Below are 25,585 nucleotides of genomic sequence, written 5' to 3' on the forward strand. Positions count from 1 at the left end.
CCCATGTGGGTGCCTAACAGACATCTCAAACTCAACATACAGAACTGAACTCCTGATCTTCCCCCTAAAATTTGCTCTACCCAAGTCTTCCTCTTGTCAGTTAATAACAATTCCATCCATCCAGTTCTTCAGGCCAAAAGCCTAGGCTACTCTTTTTGTTTCACACAACATATCTAAGCCATCAGAAAATCCTGTTGGCTGCACCTCCAAAATGTATACAGAATTCAACCATTCTTCACCATCTTCATGTCTACAACTAAGTCACCATCATCTCTCACCTAGGTTACTACAAAAGCTTCCTAACAATTCTCTCTGCTTTTTTCCTTAACCCCCTATAGTCTGCTCTCAAGGCAGCAACCAGAGTGAGCATTTTAAAACCTCATTTAAAATGTCACTCAAATGTCACCTTCTCAATGATGTCAACCCTGCCTGCCCTAATTCTGCACCTGCTCTCTTCCCTAATCCATTTCTCTAAGACCCTGCTCTGCTTTTTCTTTTCTTACAGCAATTACTATTTTTAACACACAATTTCTCTCTTGCTTCTCTCCCCACTAGAATATAGGCTGCAGAAAGGAAGAGACCTTCATTGTTTTGTTTACTGATGCATCCCAACACACAGAAGAGTAATTAATAATAAATGTGTTGAATGAATGAATGACTTTTATATGTAAGAGAAGTAAGGCCCACAAAGATTAACTTGTCTAAGGACACACAGCCAAAACATGAAAAACCTGGTTAGAATTCATGTTGGCCTGGTGCCAAAGTCCACATGTTTAAGTTAGACTGCCCCTTGTCCATGTCTACAATTAAAATGAGGTGAATCCTCTATAGACTTCCAAGCTTTGCAAGTTTTTTTCTTATATTTCCAGCAAAGGAAAAAATATAACCCTTTGTATAAATTCTGAAGGAGAGTGCTTTTGCAAATGTGTGAAGCTGTAGAAGTGATGGCATTTAACTCAATAAAAGCCAGCAGATTAAACCACACTGGAAATTTCTTTCAGCCCTTCAACTACCTAGATGGGAACAAGGTTGCCAGAGGAACATCTAAGTAGAAATCTCTGACCCCCTGGTAAGACATGTACTGCTTCCTCCCACTTTTACTTAGCAAGGCATGCCTTTGATGTACATACTATATGACTTTATCCAGGATTTTCCAACCTTTCTTCCAAAGATTTACTTTAAACACATGCTATTATGTATTTTAACTGGACTATTGAAAAGTTTTTGGCTGCTTCTTCTATTCCTATTCAAACATCTAAATTGCATATTCTCCTTAAATAAGAGCTAGGGAGGGAAAAAGCCTCAGGCTCCAAGAGGAAATATTACTTTTTTGTATTGGCAGGCTTAGAAAGGAAGGATAGAGACTTATACATGTCGTAACTTTATAGACAATACTAACAAAAAGAATCAATACCGTGGTACAAGTATGTCATTTGATAAATATCCTCTGTGTTATGTAAGAAAGACTTCACCCCCTCAAGTTAAGAGGAAAGCTGGGAAGGAGGCCTTTTATTCATCTCTGGCAGTAGGTCTGGGAGGCAGGACTAAAGTTGCAGGAAAACAGAACTGTTAATGCTTATTTTCACATTCACTACTTACCTGATGTCATTTCCCTCCCAGCAAGTATGATAGAACCCAATAAAGCTACAGGAATCAGTTCTGGAAAAGAACAGTAAGCTATTGCCAAAGCAGGGAAGAAAGTAAGCAGTAAGGTGTCTATTTCCAAAGAATTCATTCAGGCACTTTCCTTTTTCCAAAATACCACAATTTTTTCATTCACTATTAAACTCAAGTCCATCCAGTAAACCTTACTCGGTTAGTGCAGGAAACAGTTGCTGTTTTTTGCCTGACTGTCGTTTAATCCTCTTTTATTCTGGTAAATATACTCCATTTCTTTTGAAAAACTACCCCTCCAGATTCTCAGACCAGATGTCTTGGGAGGAGCCTGCATCCCCACCAGTAGGAGTCAGGCGTGCCATCCAGGTCCAGCAGGAGCAACAAACCCTCCCGCCACCGTGGGCACATGATGGGGCTAGTCCGGTCAGAATGAACCCCAAGGACTTGTACAGGAGCTACGAGGAAGTGAAGACATAAATCTAAAGCTGTTTTGCCAAAAGAAGACCCTGAGAATGAGGGTAACACTAAAGAAAGTAGAACAGAAAGATCAAGAGAAAGAAGACTGACTCCTGATGAAATCATTTGAGCCCTTCAGATTAAATCTCACTTGAAGCTAGACAATGTGTGTGTGTGTGTGTGTGTGTGTGTGTGTGTGTGTGTGTACGTGTGTAAATATGCACATATATATATTCTAATATAAGGCATTTACCAATAATATAAGGCACTCAACAAACATTTACGATTGCTATAAGGAGTGCTGAAAATCATACTTGATTTCTGGAAAAATTGGAAGTTCAGAAATGAGGCAAAGATCAATTTTCAGGGTTACAACCATATAAGTAACTATTGTATTCACTCAAGCTGCCAGCAAAGTCCAGGAATATAGTAGAGGCAGAGTGGATACAATATTTCTAGAATTATTTCTACTATCTTATTGTGCAGACATTCAGCCTTAGATTAATTAACCAAGTGAACAGTGAAATGTGTTATCATTAAAAACAGCATCCTCTTTGCCACTGAGCAGTCTTATTGATCATTCCAAAGCCTTTTCTTTTCTCACTTGCTTCTTACTTCCGTCCACTTCAACTTCATTTCCTCTCTCTACTTAGACCTTCCCAGCACTAAGTTAAAAATTCTAGCAGTCTTACTATATCAAAATTAAAGCATCATTCATTAACTTGATAAAATAATACATACCTTAGTCCTAAAGCCAGCATCTTATTTAATAAAGAAACACTAGGGATGTACCCACTGCAATCAAATGCAAGGCAAGGATACCCACTATCACCACTAATATTCAACATTGACAGAAAGTATCAGCCAGTGAAATAGGCTATACTTATGAGAGGGAACTAGCCCTACCAAACACTAGAATATAAAACAAAACCTCTATAATTAAAACATGCAGATTGCCTTGAACTCTGATCCTGCCGAGGTTTCTCTCGTGGGGTTCTAGTTCTCCTGACCTGAGTCTTTACATTTTTTTAAGTTAAAAAAAAAAGCAGGGCTTCCCTGGTGGCACAGTGGTTGAGGGTCCGCCTGCCGATGCAGGGGACACGGGTTCGTGCCCCGGTCCGGGAAGATCCCACATGCCGCGGAGCGGCTGGGCCCGTGAGCCATGGCCGCTGAGCCTGCGCGTCCGGAGCCTGTGTTCCGCAACAGGAGAGGCCACAGCGGTGAGAGGCCCGCGTACCGCAAAAAAAAGCAGTAGCAGCACACGAATAGACAGAACACGAAATGCAGTCCAAAATCAGACCCACATACATATAGAAACTTATAAAACTAGATCCATACAACAAATCATTCACACAAATCCCAAAGGATCAGAGATCAAAATGTAAAAAATGAAACTATAGTCAATTCTTGGTATTCATGGCAATTATGTTCTACAAAGTCTCTGCAAACACTGAATTCGCAAATACTGAATCATTGCTCCTAGGTGAAACACAGCATTAGGTTCCTACAAGCCTCTGGTCACACATATTTTCAACAACTGATCAATTCATAACTTGTTTTATGTGTGTTTTTTGTTCAAAGACACCTTATTTAATACATGTTGTTGATTCATTAACACTGAACACACTGCCACAGCACTATAACTCATGCCTAAATGAAACTTAGCTAATACACATATTTTCTCCCTAAGGTACATCACAGTCTTCTTGTGCTTAATTGAAGTGCTGAGGACACACCACTTCAGCACCATGCTTTGGGGCCATTTTAAACAGTAAAATCACCAACAAAAAGCACAAAAATATGAAAAGGACACCGTTTACAATACGAGAGCTGAAAGAAGGTAGAGCATCACCTTGACTGACCTCAGCTGGGACCATGATCACTGGGTAACTCAAATTTTTTGCCACTCTGCATATATCTGCAAATGAGTATTAATTTGGGGTTACAAATAAATGTTAGTGAAGAGGCAATTTTACAAATACAGAATCCACAAACAATGAAGATCACCTGTATGTACATACTTCAAGAAAACAGTGGCTTCCTCTTTAACCTCAGTATAGGGAAAGGCTTTGTAACTATGACTCAAATTCTAGATATACTTAAAAGAAAATATGTTTATATATGACTACATAAGAACAAAAAACTTATGCATGGCAAAAAAATGTACAAAAGTCAAAAGAAAACAAACAGAGAAAGTATTTGTAAAGTACATCACAGATAGAAGGCTAATAATCACTAATAAATTTTTAAACCCTTAAGAATTAAGAGAAAGAAGTCCAAACACCCCAAAGAAATATGTGCAAAAAATCAATAATTTACACAAAAAGATATAAAAATGACCTTTAAGCCTAAGAAAAGATGTTCAGCTTTTCTCATAATAAGAAAAATGCACTGAGATACCAATTCTTAGCTATCAGATAAGCAAAATTAACAAGTATAACATACTATGCTGCTATTCTTATATACATTGCTGGTGGAAATGCAAATTAGTACAACTCTTATAGAAAATTAGGCAGTTACTAACAAAATTACATATGAGTTTACCTTTTGACCGAACAATTCCACTTCTGGGAATTGACCATGAAGGTATACTTCCAACAGTACTAACATCCATAAGCACAAGGTTATTCACTGCAGCACTGTTTATCATTGTCAAGTACTAGAAAGTAACCTAAATATCCACATATAGAAGAGTGGCTGAATAAACTAACTAACTATGGCATAGCCACACAATGGACTTCAATGTAACTGTAAAAAAGAATGAGAAAGATGTCTGTGAACTGATGCAGAGTTATTTGCAGGTTATAATACTAAGCAGAAAAAGCAAAGTATAAAAGAATAACTATATAGTGTACAAATCCATTTATATAACATATTCAGAATAGGCAAATTCATAGAGACAGATAACAAATTAGTAGTTGCTAAGGGCTGGGAGGACAGGAGAGTGGAAAATGACTACTAATGGGTATGGTGTTTCTTTTGGGGGTAATAAAAATGTTCTAGACTTAGTGGTGACGGTTGCAAAAGGGTAAAAATTATCATACGTGAGTGACAACTCAATAAAAAATTTTTAAAGAGTATCTATAGTATGCTGCCTTATGTAGAAGAAATAGGGGTAATAACATCTGCATGCATTTGCTTTTATGCAAAGAGAAACACAGGAGGGATAAACCGGAAGCTTAACGAGATTTTTTATCTACTGGAGGTAGGTGGAACGGGATGGAATGATGAGCAAGTGGAAATGGGATAGAAGAAATGGGGGTGTGACTTTTCCTTTTGTATACTTCTAACTTCTGTATACTTCTAACTTTTAGAACTATGTTAAAAATAAATGCAGCGGGAATTCTGTAGCGGTCCAGTGGTTAGGACTCGGCACTTTCACGGCCATGGACCCAGCTTCGATCCCTGGTCAGGGAACTAAGATCTTGCAAGCTGCCTGGTGCAACCAGAAATTTTTTTTTTAATTTTTAAAACATAAATGCAGAAATAAAATCAAGCAGCACTTGATTAATAAAAGCAAGCAGCATAAAATCAAGCAGGCTTCCCTGGTGGCGCAATGGTTAAGAGTCTGCCTGCCAATGCAGGGGACAGGGGTTCGTGCCCCGGTCCGCGAAGGTCCCACATGCTGCGGAGCGGCTGGGCCCCTGAGCCATGGCCGCTGAGGCTGCGCGTCCGGAGCCTGTGCTCCGCAATGGGAGAGGCCACAACAGTGAGAGGTCCGCGTACCGCAAAATAAAAAATAAAAAAAAAAATCAAGCAGGGTGGGGGGAAAACCCTAAAATGGTATATTAACAGAACTATTTTTCAAATGTATAACATAATCACATTGGGGTGGGAGTGGGGGTGGGTAAAGAATGAACCAAAGTAGCTTTTAAACACAATATTAGAGTTACAGTCCCTGCTTAAAGATTCTTGTAAGTACAAATTGTAAATTCTAAATAGTAGGGAGTTTCCCCCCAGGGGTTTAGGTTAGCATTTCTGAAACACTTTGTGTATTCTGTGATTGAGTAAATAAGTAAATATACTATGGAAAATGGGAGTCAGGTTTCCCACCATTGGAGAAGGGATTTACAAATGCAGAAAGGTAGAAAAATATCATGAACCTGTGATGCTGGAGTAGAACTGGCAGTATCAGTATGAAGTCAGGATTTTACACAGATAGAAGTAGATAAAGATGTAAACATAAATGTAGAAACAGATGCATATGTGCAGTACACACATGCTGGTGCACGTGCGCGCGCGCGCACACACACACACACGTGCGCGCACTTTTTTCCCCTAGTTATGTCTGCTAAAAGGACCTAGAATCAATGAGCACACCAATTACCCAGATTTTGGTTTCTAAATACTACTTTTTTTTTTTTTGGCCGCGTCAGGTCTTAGTTGCGGCATGCGGGATCTTTCGTTGAGGCGCGCAGGCTTCTCTCAAGTTGTGGCATGAGGGTTTTCTCTCTCTAGTTGTGGTGCATGGGCTCCAGAGCGCGTGGGCTCTGTAGTTTCTGGCACGCGGGCTCTCTCGTTGAGGCGCACGAGCTCAATAGCTGTGGCGCGCGGGCTTAGACGTCCCGCAGCATGTGGGATCTTAGTTCCCCAACCAGGGATCGAACCTGCGTCCCCTGAATTTTAAGGTGGATGGATTCGTTACCACTGGACCACCAGGTAAGTCCCTCTAAATACTATTTTCTATTAAAAGGAGCAAGAATTGATTCTAAGCCTGGGAAAGTATGGGTTAGCCAAAAAGTTCGTTCAGGTTTTTCCATAAGATGTTCCAGAAGAACCCAAACAAACTTTTTGGCCAACCCACTACAAGATGAGCATTGGAACATCATTTTATGTTAGAAGGAAACTACTCAAAGAATAATGAGGATTTGTCAGAAGGACGTACAAGCGAGCTAGATGAGTTTTCCACTGGCCAAATCTGGGACAATTTCAGAATTGGAATAAATAACAGTAATGGTTTACAGATCACTGAATAAAAAAAAAAAGTTCATGAGTTCATGCTTATAAAAATAAATAAATAGATAAATAAACAGAAAAAAAGGAAACCTCTTCCTTACAGTGGAAAGCCCATTAATAAATGTAGATAAAATGATAGTATTAGAAAATCACTATTTGACAACCATCATAGTAATAACTGATTCAGGCAAGAAGCATCAATGGATGCTAAAATAATGAAAGTTTGAGGAGTAACAGAATATTTATAACTTCAAAGTCATCTCCTCATAAGACACTTTAATTCCAAAGGGGAAAATCGTAAATTTACAGTAGAAAACCTGGCAGATACTTCCTAAACAAAGTGATTAAAGTTAACACCAACAGTAATAGGACAAATCAATATCATGCACATTCTGCTATGATACACTGAAAAGAATACGCATCACTTCTCTGGTATTCTTGTCAAAAAGACTATTTCTTACATCTCTTCATGTGAAAACTCAGACTAAAGGACATTCTATTTAGGTGCATATTTAGTAAAGAGACATGCATACTTTTAGGTAAAGAGGCATCGCGCACATATAGGTAAAGGAACAAAACACACAAGCAATCATACTTAAACTCTCATTAAAAACTTATCTATCGATGATTATCGCTTAAATCAATCATTTATTTCTGGGGGGGGTCACAAAATGATGATCTTTTATTTCTATCAATTCTTCCATATTTATTAGCTGGAATTCTTCTGTAAAGGGCTACTTGATTTCCCTGAAGTATAGCTAATACAGAAGATAGGGCAAATGCTGAATTCTTTCCTTTAAATTGCCAATTTTCAGACTAAGGAATTAGTGCCCTAGTTTCTCCAATGGTTCCCAGTGAGATGTTAGGTATTTCTCCTTTTATCATTGTGATATATATTATTTTATGTATTAAATGTGTTTCAATCAATTGTGTAGGGTGTTTTGTTTCATTTTTGAGACTCAAATTTTCTCATCTTTGGCCAATAGAAGCCACTCATGCATTTGAAGTTGAGTTTTAGACACAAAGAATTTGAAGAGCTTATGAGACATCCATTGGTTCTGAAACAGGAGACAAAAAAAAGAAAAATACTATAGAAGTATAATTCTTATTCCTAAGGCATCCTAACCACCATACAGAAGTGCCTGAGAGGATTTTTTAGTACAAATTAAGATTTTAAAATTAATATATTCACTAAACATTTACTTCATCTCTCTGGGTTTTTTTTCTTTTCTTCTATTTACAATATGATGATTAATGTGTCCCAGTCTATTAGACAAGGTTCCTACCCTCAATGAGCTTAGTAGGAAAGATACCATAACTGTTTATCTTACATGCCAGGTGACAAATACAGGTCAGGACAAACATATCGCAGAATTAGTGTTACAGAAATAGAAATAAGGGATTATATCCAGCTCAAGTAATCTTAAAAGAATTATTTAAGTCAGAACCAAAAGTAGACTTTGATATGCCAGGGAATTGGAGGAAAGGCATGGGGTGTGTGGTGGGCAGAGCCAGTGCAGGGAAGGGCATATTAGGAGTGATGAAGAGGAAGGAAAATGCAAGGCAATTTGAGGGCAAGGTGAAGGGAGTAGACTATTTATAAGAATAGCACTATCTAAAAGAACTTTCTACAAAGTGGACATGTTCTATATCTGTGCTGTCCAGTACAGTAGTCACCAGTCACATGCAGCCGCTGAGACTAAAGAACTGAATTTTTAGTTTTATTTAAGTTTATTTAACTTAAAACGAATAGCCACCTATGGCTAGTGCTTACCATACTAGACAACACACTATTAGAATAAAAACTCAGAACGGGTACTTTTTTTCTGTTGAATAAACAAGTGAATGAACAAATGAATGCATGATTGAATGCACACTCAAATGAATATTCCAAAGGGTATAGTATCTTAGGAAAATGTGGGACACAAATTTGGAAAACTATGTTAGAGCCAGATTATAGATGGCTTTGAACACAAACTAAAGAGTTTGAACTTTATTTGAAAGGTAATTTTAAAACCTCACTGACATTTTCTTAATAAGGGAAGCATAGTAATTGTTTCAGGGCAAGTAACCTGGCAGTAGTGAGCAGGCAGTACTGACAGGACAAAATCTGGAAAAGAAGAGAGGTGGGTAGCCTAGGTTAGAGATTCTCAAACTTTATGATTTCAAGATCCTGTATTACTTTTCTAGGCTATCATAACAAAGTACCGCAAATGGGGTGGCTTAACACAACAGAAGGATATTCTCACAATTCTGGAGGCTAGAAGTCTGAAATCAAGGTATCGGCAGGGTCACACTCCTTTGAAGGTTCTAAAGAAGAATGTTTGCCTCTTTCGAGCTTTGGTGGCTCCTGGCAATCCTAGGTGTTCCTTGGCTTCTAGCTGCATCACTCCAATCTCTGCCTCTGTCTTCACGCGGCATTCTTCCCTATAGATCTCCTCTGTGTCTCTGTATTCAAATCTCCTTCTTCCTTCTCTTATAAAGACACCAGTAATTGGATTTAGAGCCCACCCTAATCCACCATATCCTCATTTTAACTTGAATACAACTGCTGAGATCCTGTCTCCAAATAAAGGACCAGGGATTACAACTTGAACATATCTTTTTGGGGACCACTCAACCCACTACAGACTCTGTTACACGCTTACAAATTAATGCAGTTCCCAAGGAGCTTTTTTATATGTTGATATTTACCATGTTAGATATTGATATCTACCATATTAGAAATTAAAACTAAGTGCCTATCTACTCATTTATTTTAAGACAATAATAATAAACTCATTGCATTTTAACTTACCACATTTTTTATGAACAATAAATGTATTTTCCAAAAAAATTTGTGAAGAGTGGCACTGTTTTATATGTCTGTAAATCACAATCAAAGATGGCTAGACTCTCACATCTACTTCTGCAATCTGTTACAATGCATAGTTTTGGTTAATGTATCTGAAGATAATCTGGCCTCAGATATGTAGTTGGAAAAAGAAGTGTTTCAATAGCTTTTACAGATAACTATAGATATTCTTCCTTGATAGTACACCAAAGCTCAACAAGTGGTCATTTTTTAAAGGCAAATCAAAACCACAATGAGATATCACTTCACACCTGTAAGAACGGCTATCATCAAAAAGAACACAAATAACAAATGTTGTAAAGATGTTAAAAAAAAATTGCAAATGTTGGTGAGGATGTAGAGAAAAGGTTAGTTGCTACTTGAACTACTGTCAGTGAACTTTTGGGGCTCTGTTGCATTGGTCATGTGGAATATATTGTTTATCTTTCCAATGTCAACACATTTCAAACACCATCAATCTCATCAGAAAAGTCTTCAAGTATTGGGAAGTTTTTTCCACATTTTCATTTTTGCTTGGAAGCTTAAATTTCACCACTAGAGATAATAAAATTCTGTTTGTTCATTTTTGGGAAAACTTCTGCCAGATATCAAAGTCTTGAATAACCACAGTTTGTCTATCAGTCTTTTTTTTTTTAATGGTGTTCCATGAAAAAAAATAGTTTAGCTCTCAAACAACTGCAAAAGTGCTCCTCCTTGAGACCATTGTACTTCAGAATGCACACATGCATTGTCAAATAGAGTAATAATACAACATGTACTCAAGTGGTAAGATTTAATGAAATTAATAATTTTCACTGATTCATTAAGGACATTCTTAAGCAAAACTAGATTTCTTTCACAAGTGTGTAGCAGTGAAGAATGCCTAATATAGTTTGGCAGTACTGTCTTAATTTGAGTAAAGCACTACAAATTTACCCTTCATTGTTTTTTCACCATCAGTGACAATGAAAAAAGCAAATAACATCTTAGTACAACGATGAAAATATTGATAGTTATGACTTTGCATACTCCTGAGAGATTTCCAGGGACACCCACCCTACCCTGGGGAGTCCCAGATCAAATTTTGAGGACCACTGCCCTAGGTAATTGATTCTCAACTTTGAGGTGTGTCAGAATCACCTGTGACCAAAAATTAATGAATCAAATCTATTTGTACATTGACAAAGCACCATTAGATGAATCTTACGTGCACCAAAGGTTGATAACTACTGGCCTACATGATACAGTGATAGATAAAACTAGGCTTTATAGAAGTGGGAATGAACAGGACCACCTAGAGGGGTGGGATAGGGAGGGTGGGAGGGAGGGAGACGCAGGAGGGAAGAGAAATGGGAACGTGTATATGTATAACTGATTCACTTTGTTATAACGCAGAAACTAACACACCACTGTAAAGCAATTATACTCCAATAAAGATGTTAAAAAAAAATCGTAAAAAGGAATGCTTCCAATAGAACCAATAAATCATTTCTTTAAAAAATACTTATAAAATAGAAGTCTTTAGCTGGTAATATTAAAAAAAAAAGATGAACAAACAAACAAAAAAAAAACTGAAAGACTTTACAGATTGATAAAATGTGAGAATATGAAGAAAATCAACATATCAAAGGTTCTGAGTCTTAATTACTGAAAAAAACTGGTGATACCATTAAGAGAATGAGAGAAGTCAGGAGAAGCTTATCAAGGAACTAAAGAAATAGGAAGGAAGATGAACTACCTTTTTCATGCTCTTCCGGATTAGAATTAATCCCCTCTTCCTCTACATTTGTATCTCTATCTTTAAATTTTTCTTCATTTAAAAATGTTACTTTATCTCTCATTGTATTACAGTGTACTGTTTACATGTCAGTCTCCCACTCAGTAGAAATCAAACTCCTTGAGGACCTGAATGAGCTTGGGTGCACCAGTCCTGGGCTCTAACTATATGATCTTGGGAGTGTTACTTACTCCCTCTAGCCTCAATTGTCTAAAATGCGGATAAAATGGTCTACCTTTTAGAGTAACTCTAAGGATCAGAGAGAAATTTTCATAGTAACTAACATAATGCCTAACACAGTAAAAACTCAGCCAAGAACAATAATAAAATCAATTGGCATAGTGGTATTACCATTAAAAGTACTCCTTTTAGAGCTAGCAACTTTCTGATTAAATACAGACCTTTGCTAGTTCTCACTGTAAAGCATACCAGATACCATTCATCCTCAATTAATTACATAAATGATCAACTAATTTGTGAATTGAATTATCCAATTTATCCTGCCACAGGCTCATTAAGGCCTCTAGAAAAATGGACAAAGAAGAAGTATAATTTTATAATCTGTTTTGCTTTTTTGGAATGCTGCATGTCATTCTGCACAAAAAGTGGAAGAAAAAAAATTCTAAAATAAAATTCCTAAATTGCTAGTGGATTTAATTTACTCATGCTATCTTTAACCCTCATATATACCAATAATTTACAATTTACAGCAGGGGGACAAAATTATTTTCTCTATTCATGTAACTGAAACATACATCTGGTCTAAAAAGCAGCAGTTTGCAAGAAGAACTCCCCAGAGGTTAATGGGTTAATGGTTCTGGAATAGAAATGCAGTACAAAACTCTAACTAGTTGAAATAGGAATGGGACTGAGGAGAGAATGGGAAGGGGTAATCCCAGGGGAGGTAAGATGCAACTCTCCGAGCTGGCTTTCAGCCAGCACAGCTAAGCGCACATCTCCTGACTCGCCAAAAATAACATTAGGGTCTTTGTGACCACAAGTAGTAAGGACTTCAGTTTTAGGTTTCATCTAAAAATAACTATGAAAACAACCCAAAAAACCCATACATCAGTCAAAGTGTGATGAGAATTTTTTAAACTCTGTATCATGATTCAGTAAATGCTGTTTCTTTTACAATCAGAAATGATGCCTCCCCCAACCCCATTATTTCTACATGGCATGCTTGGAGGAGGCTGTAGCTCCTTCGAGAAAAAACTCTACAATGTCATAGTAGGATGCTTTCATTGGTAAGTAAACAAAAACTCAAAGTGGCTTAAAATAACACTTCTCCAGCTTTTGTGTGTATTCTGATTCAGTAGGACTAGGGTAGGCCCTGAAATTCTTCATTTCCAACAAGCTCACAGGTGATGCTGATGATGCCAGTCCATGGACCACAGTTTCCATACCAGGGATTTAAACCATAAAGAAATACATAGATTAACATATCTGGAAACCCAGAGATAAGACTGTTCAATAATGTCATCAAGAACCCATAGCTTGGGACTTCCCAGGTGGCACAGTGGTTAAGACTCTGCACTCCCAATGCAGGGGGCCTGGGTTCCATCCCTGGTCAGGGAACTAGATCCCACATGCATGCCGCAACTGAGAGTTCACATGCCACAACTAAGGAGCCTACGAGCTGCAACTAAGGAGCCTGCCTGCTGCAACTAAGACCCAACACAACCAAATAAATATTAAAAAAAAAAAAAAAAAAGAATCCATAGCTTATCTATCTCCAAAATGTCAGCTTCATCTTAAGGTTGGCTCCACCTTCTTGGGTACTGTATGGATGATAACAGTAATCAGGGCTACATGTTTCCTTGGTCATGTTCCACAGAAGATACAGAGTGGCTTCCCATGGATCTCTCTTAAGAGCAAGGAAGAACAGCCCCAAAGCTTAAAAAAATTTCCTTGCATCCTATTTGCAAGGATTAGGTCATGTGCTCATCCCTGAACCACCAAGCGGCAAAGTAACCTTTGGACCAACCAGGCCCACCCCTGAACTGAGGTGAAATCAGCTTTCCTGATGCTTATTGGTTACATGGAAGTAGAGGAATCCTGAAAAAATCATGGGTCCGTTAGGAAGGAAGAAAGAGGAACAGATGCTTAGTAGGCTATAAACAACATCCAATATAAATAAATATTTTCCTCCCTCATCCCATCAATGTTATCATTTGGTTCTGAATCCAGTGCATCAACTTTTCCAGCTGTTAGAAATCTCACTAGACAGGGAAATCATCAAAATCTTTACTATCTTTTGTAGGATGGCTTTCAAAGCTCTTTCATCTATTAGAATTCATATTACAGTATAACTATAAAAATAATTTCAAAATACTTATCAATCTAAAATGACAGAGAAGTTTATTACTACAGAATGCATAAGATTATAGCATAATAAGAATAATAATGGCAATAGAATATATAGTAGCCTAGCAGTAACATAGAAAATAAATTCATAATGTGGGATATATAAATAAATAAATGAATGGATAGATAAATGTGAGCTTTGGTCTCAAATCTATCAATCTTTCCATGGAAGCAAGGCTTCCTCCTAGGGTGAATTATATGGTATGTAAATTATAACTCAATAAAACTGTTTAAAAAAAAAAACACTTCCCTTTAATAACACAGACCAACAATTTGTGGAGAAAACTGTCTAAAAAAGACTTAGCCACAAGATTTGTCACAAATGCCAAACAACTACTATTTAGTTTAAACAAAAATCAGGGTCACAAAAACTGCGTCAGAGGTCTCTGAAAGCAATACCAAAAATGTGGGCTGTGTGATCTGACCGTCAATGTTGCTCTACCTCACAGAACTTCTAGACTCAGGAAATTTAATATTCTCTAGAAAAAACACTCTCTGCTAGTAAACAGAAAGCAAAGGCTAGAGTCAACTATATGGGCTCAAAGCTTGCACAACAGTTGCTCCTAAGAAAAACTTGGCAAACATCTCAGTCATAATATACTAACAGAAGAGACTTCTTTTTAAAACTACTAATACTAAAGGAATGTGATCATTTTACAGGTTGGGCTCACTATTTTATAAAGGATTCTATCTTGTATTCGGCACTAACGTTATAAAGGGAGAACTATTAATTCAAAATCAGACCTATGATGTACAATATAAATTATTATACAAAGTTATCTCCAGATGTGGATCAATGCTATTCAACTTGAATTCTAATTGGTACCTAATTCAAGTCACTACATAATTCTGCACTACACAAATCTAGTGAAAGATAAAAATTTTAAGGGTATTATTTTTCACAATAGCCAAGGTACAGAAACAACCTAAGTGTCAACCAATGAATGAATATTGTTCAGTCATAAGAAAGAGGGAAATTCTGTCATATGCAATAACATGGATTAACCTGGAGGACCTTATGCTAAGTGAAAAAGGCAGATACAAAAAAACAAATACTGTATGACCTCACTTATATGCGGAATCTTTAAAAAAAAAAAAAAGTCAAACTCAGAGAAACAGAGAGTAGAATGGTGATTAACAGGGGCTGGGGTGGGGGAAATGAGCAAATGTTGGTCAAAGAGTACAAGCCTTTGATGAATAAGTTCTGGGCATCTAACTACCTACAAAATGAAAAAGAAATGTCTCTCTGGCCTCCAAGGGCCTCCTTAATCTAGTTATTATTTCCCATTTAACCTAATTTCCTACCCTCAGTAAAAACTGCTGCTCTGAGTAAGCTGATTAACTTAACGGAAGTTTAAAAGAAAATTTACACTTTTTTTGCTTTTATGTATTTGCTCATTCCATTTGTAATACTTGAATTGCTTCCCTAATCCTAACTGTCCAAATTTTACCTGTCTAGCCCAAGTTCCATCTCTCCCTTTAAGTCAGCCCTAACAAGCCCTCCAGGTGATTTCTATGCACACTCAATATTGACAACCATTAAGATCTCGGGATTATGACTGGCTATTAAAAAACTGAAAACCTCTCTACAGCACTTTAAGTGAATAGGTATTTATTTGTCTCATATAAGAAAACGTCTGAAAGCAGACAGTCCAGGGCTGACATCCAATGACGTCAACATCCTTAGTGTATTGGTTTATCACATCATGAGCACAGATGATTGCTGCTCCTTCAAGACAGGAAGAAGGGACAAGCAACAAAGGACCATGCCAGAAATATCACTTCCCTTTTATCTGGAAAGTAAAAGCTTCCTGAGAAGCTTCCCATTCCCTACTAATAAGTCTTCACTTAAATGTGGTGGCAAACTGTATTTTCCAAAGGTGGCCACACCATCATATTTATCCCAGCCCACGTGTTCTTTTTACAATGTGATAGGTACTTCTCCAACTGAGAGGTCATATTCTCTCCCTTCGAATCTGAAAGGGGGACTTGTGATAGTTTTGACCAACAGAGTACAGCAGAAGTGATAATATGTGACTTCTGAGGCACCATCATAAAAAGAATACAGCTTCCATCTGGGGGGCTCTCTCTCAGGAAACTCTTAGAACCCAGAAACCACGATGAGACCACGTGTGAATATTCCAGCTGGGCTTGCAGCAAACACAAGCATTAACTTCCAAACAACAGGAAGGAGTCTTTTCACATCAATACAATCCCAGTCCCCAGTCTTGAGTCTTCTAGCTGCAGCCTCAGAAATTGTGGAACAGAGACAAGTGGTCACCACTGGTTTTATATGAATTCTTGACCCACAGGAGAAATAATAAATGATATTTGTTGTTTAAGTCACTACATTTTGGAATAATTTATTAAGCAGCAATAGAGAACTAAAACAGATACGATTGGCCAGAACTGGGTCACATGACCATCTTCAGCTGCAAAGAACCTGGGAAATCAGGGAACATGATTGCCATGAACTTAGCTAAGGTGGACACACTGCCACCAAAACATAATCAGGGTCCATTAACAATGGGAGGATGAAAGTGAGTACTGGGTAGGCAACTAACAGTACATGCCACAACCACTTGGTTAGTACTCATTATCTACTACCTCATACCAACACTGACATTTTCTTAAATATGTGTCTTACATCCACTTAGTAGAATATATGAGTCTTGAAGGCAAAGACTATTTCATTACAAAATGCCTTCATCAGTAGTTACCTTAAAACTATTAGCTATTTAACTTCTGAAGGGAAATATTTAGGTTATACTTTAGAAAGAACTTCTAGGTCCTAGAAACTGTGAGGTTCTGAAACAAACGCACAGAAAAGGTTTTATAATTTTTTTCTTCAGTTTTTTTTTTTCAGAATAATTTCTCTGGGAAAATGATGGTGTGACTGAACAATGGAATAAGCTTTGACAATGCCCTGAAATATACAGACAAATATCAACTGACCCCAGAGTTAGACTGAGTCATCACAATGGTGTTTGGAAATCCTGTACAAAGCTGACCAATACAGGCACTAGCTCAGACTTTTATAGAGATAAACACTGATGCAGGCTAATTAACAACTGCAGGGTACTTTGTGAACATAAAGTGCTAAATATTTATTTTTAAATAATCACACTGATTTAGCAATAAATGATAAACTTACTCTTAGTGGAACAGTAACACTACTGTAGTTCCTAGAAATGACACTAGCCCCCAAGTACTCCTGACCGCTCATGATTTTCAGCGAGTCTCTATTTCTTTAAACAATGAGAAGAGTAATATAGAAATCAGATGTTATTGCAATTTAACTTAAAAATAAATCTTAACACTAGTCAGAAAACATTCCAAGACGTTTATTTTAGCTAAACAGAAATGTCACCTAAATTTAAACAACTCTGATTCATCATTCTAATAACTAAAGCTGAGAACAGCCACTTCAGTTGGTTATGAAAATATCAACTAATACTCACATAGTGCTTCAGAATTTACAAAGTCCTTTCATAGATAGATAGATCTTCCTATAAAATTATTATATATGAGTGCTTTGTTAACTGTAAAAATCTCTATAAGTTAGTAATTGAGCAATATGTGTTTACTATTATTCATCTACTACAGTATTAGTAATAATATTACTATTATTAGTAATAATAAAATTAAAGCTTATGAGGCAAGAACTTTTATGCCCTTTCTACAGATAAGGATATTGAGGCTGAGGAAGGAGAATTGACTGGTCCATAATCACACAGTTGAAATACATTGGGTACTTAAATTCGTATCTTCTGACTTGAAATTCTGGGGTACTTTCTACTGCATCTTGCTATTTCTATAAAATGTTTACTTCTTCAAAGCATGATTCCCAAAGATGGGAAGAGAAAAGTGAAAGGAGAGGTCTATTGTTGAACAGAGAACTGTCATTTCTAAGGCTGTAGAGCAGGCCAGTCTCAAGTCATTGGACAACCCAGTAAACTAAGCTAAAGATCACAGAGAAAAACAGAAGAGAGATTCATTACAATATAGTCTAAGAAATGAAACCAACTGCAGTAGCTTCAAACTAGGAGCATTAAAAAAAAAACTTTTCACATTATAACATTTTCAGTATTGCCTTAAAATACTGCACTTTGGTTATCGTAACTATAAGCATCACTTTATTCCAGTTCAAGTCAAAACTGTCCCTCCCTCAAATATATACACTAACGATCCTTTGAGTCATGATGCTTATAAAAACTACCTTAAGTTGTAAGTTCCTAGGAACTTTTAATTAAATTCATGAACACTCAATTTTACGGGACACATCTGGAAATGCCATGAAACTGAAATGTCTCCTGTCCGGTCACAGCACATATTAAGTCTTCATTAAACCTCAAAGCAAAATCTTAGGAGGCTGTCTGTACTTCAGATGTTCCCTAAGAGAGGTACAAAGTACAAGTGTTTAGGAATTATTTTCCTAAGAGAGCATACTTACCACAGGATTTAAGCTATGACTGGCCAATTCCAGCTGGAAAATATAGAAACCCAACAAGTCTTTAGCACATTCACTAGCAGATAAAAGGCATTAAATTATACTCAACATACATGTACAATTTATATGCAGTGGAAAAGCAGTCAAAGCTGCAAGTATTCAAATATTTCTTTTACTTGAAATACCAATACGACTAACAGAGAAGCACTTCTACCATTACACTTCCAAACAACAGTCAAAGCATTAAGCAAAGTGTGAGACTTCCCATTGAAAAAGCCTTGGAAGAAAGAATTCTGAGTATTGAACAGCTTTTAGTATTACAATAAGAAGTAAGGGAGCAAAATAATTTTGACAACTGCATTAGGAAGCAAAGTTCCACTGGAAATAAAAACATGTGCGTTGGAATCAGACATATCTGAGTCCTACCCTTTCCACTTACCTAGCCGTGTGGTTCTGGGAAAGTTATTTAACCCTTACAAACCTCAATTTCTTCAACTATAAAACAGGAATAATATAACCTACCTCATAAAGTTATTTAACATATTAAATGAAAAATGTTTGAAATGTACTCACTACAATACCTGGAACAAAGTAAGTACTCGATAAGGTGCAGCTGTTTATAATTTACAGCCTTTCAAGTATTTCAAGATGATTTAAATAAACTAGACCAATTTCAACAACTACATACTTTTGCCAGTAAAACAATACAAACTCTGAGATACTAAATAAGGTCCTTGATCTTAAAAGGGACTTCAAAACCCAAACATTTATGATCAACTTTTAAAAGAAGTTTAGGTTTTCAAACCGTTAATGGTAAGAACGAGAACAGTTGTTCTCCTTCTACCCACATATATTTATTTTTCTCTCCTATAACAATCAAAATAGTATTAGGGATTAAAAAGCTATCATTTGATTTAATGTTTTATTTTTAATAAGACACTTCCCAGCAGAGACTGAATCAACATTAAGAGAATCAAAACAAATAAGAGGGCTTTCCTGGTGGTGCAGTGATTAAGAATCTGCCTGCCAATGCAGGGGACACGGGTTCAAGCCCTGGGCCAGGAAGCTCCCACATGCCGCGGAGCAACTAAGCCCGTGCACCACAACTACTGAGCCTGCACTCTAGAGGCCACGAGCCACAACTACTGAGCCCACGTGCCACAGCTACTGAAACCCGCAGTACTGAGCCTGTGCTCCACAATGAGATAAGCCACCACAATGAGAAGCCCACGCACCACAATGAAGAGTAGCTCCTGCTTGTGGCAACTAGAGAAAGCCCATGCACAGCAATGAAGACCCAATGTAGCCAAATAAATAATCTTTTTTAAAAAATCAATTATACTTAAAAAAACAAAAGAAATACCTAACTTTTAATATCCTCTATTTTAAATTAATTTAGTTGTATTGGAAGACAGTTAAAACCTTTAAACTACAGCTGTTATGTGTTTACATAGACTCAAATGTTTGGAAAATTTCCTTAAGTCTTATAAAGCCAATTAAATGCCTACTTTAATTCTTATACTCAATAAAGGAAAACATTCTAACTGCAGTAATTAAAGTTGTTTTCTTTTAAGACTAAAACTTTGCCTAGGACTTCTAGCTCTACTAAATTATAAATTACCTGAGAAATAAAGTTACTGGCTAAACAAACTGATGAAAAACAGAAATGATAAAACTAGAAGCTTCCAAAAAGAAATCAAGATTTAGGATGTTAAAGAATTAAGCTCAGAATAAAAAAATTTTTTTAATACAAAGTTGTTTTTTTAACATCTTTATTGTAGTATAATTGCTTCACAATGTTGTGTTAGTTTCTCCTGTATAACAAAGTGAATCAGCTATATGTATACATATATCCCCATATCCCCTCCCTCTTATGTCTCCCTCCCACCCTCCATATCCCACCCCTCTAGGTGGTCACAAAGCACCGAGCTAATCTCCCTGTGCCATGTGGCTGCTTCCCGCTAGCTATCTATTTTACATTTGGTAGTGTATATATGTCCATGCCACTCTCTCACTTCACCCCCGCTTACCCTTCCCCCTCCCTGTGTCCTCAAGTCCATTCTCTATGTCTGCGTCTTTATTCCTGTCCTGCCCCTAGGTTCTTCAGAACCATTTTTTTTTTTAGATTCCATATATATGTGTTAGCATACGGTATTTGTTTTTCTGTTTCTGACTTACTTCACTCTGTATGACAGACAAAAATATGGAACATTTCACGAATTTGTGTGTCATCCTTGCACAGGGGCCATGCTAATCTTCTCTGTATCGTTCCAATTTTAGTATATGTGCTGCCGAAGTGAGCACTAATACAAAGTTTTTAAAAGTGTAAAATTAAAAAAAAAAAGTGTAAAATTAAAACACTAACAACATATCAACATGTATGTACTTGGAAGTTAAGTGGAATTAACTCAATGAACACATTCAAGATAGACAAAGGACATACAATAATATGAACCAAAGCAATAATTTTTGTCTTTAAAAAACACAAGAGAGTATCCTTTGAGCAACCTCTCATATAGCCAAGATTGTATTTCAAACTGTTTATTTGAATTTAATCAAACAGTGAGCTGTTAGTACTCCATTAAACTCAAGATCCCATTTCTCTACAATGCTCTCCTTTGATAAGTTAAAAATCATAAAATAGAATATCATCCAATATTATTAAACTTCTAAATAAGGCATTAGAGTAATAGTATATACAGAGAGCACTAATGTTAAATTCCCACCTTGACGATCACAGCTCTTTGTATAAAATCCTGATTGATGATGTCTCACAGAAGTTCATATATCATATTAAATTAAAGGTACGGAGCTTTCAAATTATGAACAAATCAATTTTAAAGGAGAAGGAAAAGGGATGGGGGAGAGATCTAAGTTTAGTTTCCAAGTATCTTTTCACTTTTTATAAAGAATGCTAGAATGCTTTCCCTTTAGGTATTGTAAGAGCTCAAGTAGGCACTTAATTAAATATGCATTTCATAAATTGCATGACTAGAAAAAGTGATACAATCATTCTACAAATATATACTGGACACTTAATCTATGACACTATTCAATATGGATACTATTCTATATAAGCAGCTCTAAAGGATACATAAAAATAGCTCTGTTTTCAGGGAGCTTCCTAATATAACTAAGGAGCTCAGACATGAACATACAAAAATTTAAGTAACACTGCAAAGCAATAAATGATTAAAGTTCCAATTAAGAAGTTAAGACCATATGTATTACAAAAGAAGATAGAATTGATTGAGGCTAAAACCTGTGTGTAGAATCAATTGGTATCTAAGAATCAAGTGACACAAAAATCTCAGAAAAGAGAGAAAACTTGAGAGCTCAGACATGAAAGAAGAGTAAAGTTTAGAAAGGGAGAGATGAAAGAGAAGGGCATCCACAGCTAGAATAAACAGAGGGTGACAGGGATAGACCAGCAGCCGGCACCAAAGAGAAAGGTAGCAGGCGTAGGTTGGAAGCATATGAAAGCGGACTTTGAATATCCTATCAGGAACTTAGACTGAATCATTCAACAAATACTGATTGGTGTAACTATTCTGTGCCACGTACCATCCTAGATGCAAAGGATACAAGTGTGAACAGAACAGCTAAGTTCTCTGCCCTCATAGTGATGATACTCTAGTAGATTTATTCCATAAAAAAGATGGTGCCATGCAATGCTTCTAATCAGAGGATGAGATCAGAGATATACTTTAGGAAAATTATGTAGGTACCTAGACAGAAAAAGAGATAGGCAGACAAATTAACACACTGCAATAATAATCCAAGAGAGAAGTAGCAAGTGATAGTATTCAGTTATGCAAATACGTCTTGAGCAGTCTTGGATAAAACACCTCATTTCTCTGCATCTCTGTTCTGACTTGAGAATTGAACTTTGCCACTCAACCACAACCTTAAGATTCTCAACTGGAAAATTCTACAAACACATCAAGGCACCATGTAATATGTGCAAAGTAACACTAAAATCTAAGAGCTGCAACTTGCTTTCATCTCTAACTTCTTCCTACCAACTCAACTTTCGAATTATGCTTATACTTTATCAGTTTAACGACTATCTGTCTCCAAAAGAACACTCTCTTTCTGAATGAGAATGGACAGTAAGGGTCAAGGTTAGACGTGATAGAATTTAGCTGGAGCCTATGAAGATCTATGCTACCTCCCTTTATTTCTCTCTGTGTAATCTGTAGTCCCAAGTAAAGGACAGAGAAGGGGGTACCAAGGTATTTACAAATCTGTTAGAAACAGAAAAACAACAGTAGGCAAGGTACTTATTTCATTCTCCATTACACCACAGAAAGCTATCTGTCTCCTACAATTAACTTATTTATACATGCCTTAAGGGCAAAGATTATGTTTTATTCATCATTATGATCTCATAGTGCCTAGCACAGAGTTTTGTACACATTGTTGGGAGTGTGATTAAGAAGAGTGACTGACCACCCACTGGAGTAAAAGTTCTGAGCCCCACGTCAGCCTTCAGAACCTGTGGGTCCGGCAATGGGAGGAGAAATTCCTAGAGAATCAGACTTTGAAGGCTAGTGGGATTTGATTTCAGGACTTCGACAGGACTGGGGTAAACAGAGACTCCACTCCTGGAGGGCACACACAAAGTATTGTACACATCAGGACTCAGGGGAAGGAGCAGTGACCCCATAGCGACTGAACCAGACCTAACTGCTAGTGTTGGGGGTTCTCCTGCAGAGGCGGGGGGTGGCTGTAACTCACTGTGAGGACAAGGACACTGGCAGCAGAAGTTCTGGGAAGTACTCCTTGGCGTGAGACCTCCCAGAATCCGCCATTAGCCCCACAAAACAGCCCAGGGAAGGCTCCAGTGTTGGGTCATCTCAGACCAAACAACCAACAGGGAGGGGACCGAGCCCCACCCATCAGCAGGCAAGCAGAATAAAGTTTTACTGAACTCTTCCCACCAGAGCAGCAGCCAACTCTACCCACCACCAGTCTCTCCCATCAGGAAACCTGCACAAGCCTCTTAGATAACCTCATCTACCAGAGGGCAGACAGCAGAAGAAGAACTACAATCCTGCAGCCTGTCAAACAAAAACCACATTCATAGAAAGATACACAAAATGAAAAGGCAGAGGGCTATGTACCAGAAGAAGGAACAAGAAAAAAAAACCCAGAAAAACAACTAAATGAAGTGGAGATAGGCAACCTTCCAGAAAAAGAATTCAGAATAATGATAGTGAAGATGATCCAGGACCTCGGAAAAACAAGGGAGGCAAAGATCGAGAAGATGAAAGAAATGTTTAACAAAGACCTAGAAGAATTAAAGAACAAACAAACAGAGATGAACAATACAATACTTGAAATGAAAACTACACTAGAAGGAATCAATAGCAGAATAACTGAGGCAGAAGAAGGGATAAGTGACCTGGAAGACAGAATGGTGGAATTCACTGCTGCAGAACAGAATAAAGAAAAAAGAATGAAAAGAAATGAAGACAGCCTAAGAGACCTCTGGGACAACATTTAACTCAACAACATTCGCATTATAGGGGTCGCAGAAGGAGAAGAGAGAGAGAGAGGACCCGAGAAAATCTTTGAAGAGATTATAGTCGAAAACTTCCCAAACATCGGGAAGGAAATAGCCCCCCAAGTCCAGGAAGTGCAACGAGTCCCATACAGAATAAACCCAAGGAGAAACACGCCGAGACACATAGTAATCAAATTGGCAAAAACTAAAGACAAAGAAAAATTATTGAAAGCAGCAAGGGAAAAACGACAAATAACATAAAAGGGAACTCCCATAAGGTTAACAATTGATTTCTCAGCAGAAACTCTACAAGCTAGAAGGGAGTGGCATGATATACTTAAAGTGATGAAAGAGAAAAACATACAACCAAGATTACTCTACCTGGCAAGGATGTCATTCAGATTCGATGGAGAAATCAAAAGCTTTACAGACAAGCTAAAGCTAAGAGAATTCAGCAGCACGAAACCAGCTCTACAACAAATGCTAAAGGACCTTCTCTAAGTGGGAAACACAAGAGAAGAAAAGGACCAACAAAAACAAACACAAACGATTAAGAAAAAGGTAATAGGAACATACATATCGATAATTACCTTAAACGTGAATGGATTAAATGCTCCAACCAAAAGACACAGGCTCGCTGAATGGATACAAAAACAAGACCCATATATATGCTGTCTAGAAGAGACCCACTTCAGACCTAGCGACACACACAGACTGAAAGTGAGGGGATAGAAAGAGATATTCCATGCAAATGGAAATCAAAAGAAAGCTGGAGTAGCAATACTCATAACAGATAAAATAGAATTTAAAATAAAGAATGTTACAAGAGAAAAGGAAGGACACTACATAATGATCAACGGATCAATCAAAGAAAAAGATATAACAATTATAAATATATAGGCACCCAACATAGGAGCACCTCAATATATAAGGCAACTGCTAACAGCTGTAAAAGAGGAAATCGACAGTGACACAATAATAGTGGGGGGGCTTCCCTGGTGGCACAGTGGTTGAGAGTCCGCCTGCCGATGCAGGGGACATGGGTTCGTGCCCCCGTCCGGGAAGATCCCACATGCCGCGGAGCGGTTGGGCCTGTGAACCATGGCCGCTGAGCCTGCGCGTCCGGAGCCTGTGCTCCGCAACGGGAGAGGCCACAACAGTGAGAGGCCCGTGTACGGCAAAAAAAAATAAAAATAAAAATATAATAATAGTGGGGGACTTTAACACTTCACTTACACAAATGGACAGATCATCCAATCAGAAAATTAATAAGGAAACACAAGCTTTAAATGACACAATAGACCAGATAGATTTAATTGATATTTATAGGACATTCCATCCAAAAACAGCAGATTACACTTTCTTCTCAAGTGTGCATGGAACATATTCCAGGACAGATCACATCGTGGGTCACAAATCAAGCCTCAGTAAATTTAAGAAAGTTGAAATCATATCAAGCATCTTTTCTGACCACAACGCTATGAGATTAGAAATCAATTACAGGGAAAAAAACGTAAAACACACAAACATATGGAGGCTAAACAATATGTTACTATATAACCAAGCAATCACTGAAGAAATCAAAGAGGAAATCAAAAAATACGTACAGAAAAATGACAA

The 25,585-nt window shown here is 37.4% G+C and overlaps 1 protein-coding gene and 1 non-coding gene across 5 annotated transcripts in view; both read right to left on the reverse strand.

Annotated features, from left to right (window-relative positions):
- Positions 1 to 25,585, reverse strand: part of RAD51B (RAD51 paralog B) — a 688,762-nt gene that overhangs the window by 591,461 nt on the left and 71,716 nt on the right. The gene's annotated exons all lie outside the window — the stretch shown is intronic.
- Positions 20,654 to 20,760, reverse strand: LOC117311493 (U6 spliceosomal RNA). Its single transcript, XR_004525689.1, has one exon. It is a non-coding gene; the product is annotated as a U6 spliceosomal RNA (small nuclear RNA).

This window comes from Tursiops truncatus, chromosome 2, assembly GCF_011762595.2.
Source record: "Tursiops truncatus isolate mTurTru1 chromosome 2, mTurTru1.mat.Y, whole genome shotgun sequence".
NCBI classification, from domain to species: domain Eukaryota; kingdom Metazoa; phylum Chordata; class Mammalia; order Artiodactyla; family Delphinidae; genus Tursiops; species Tursiops truncatus.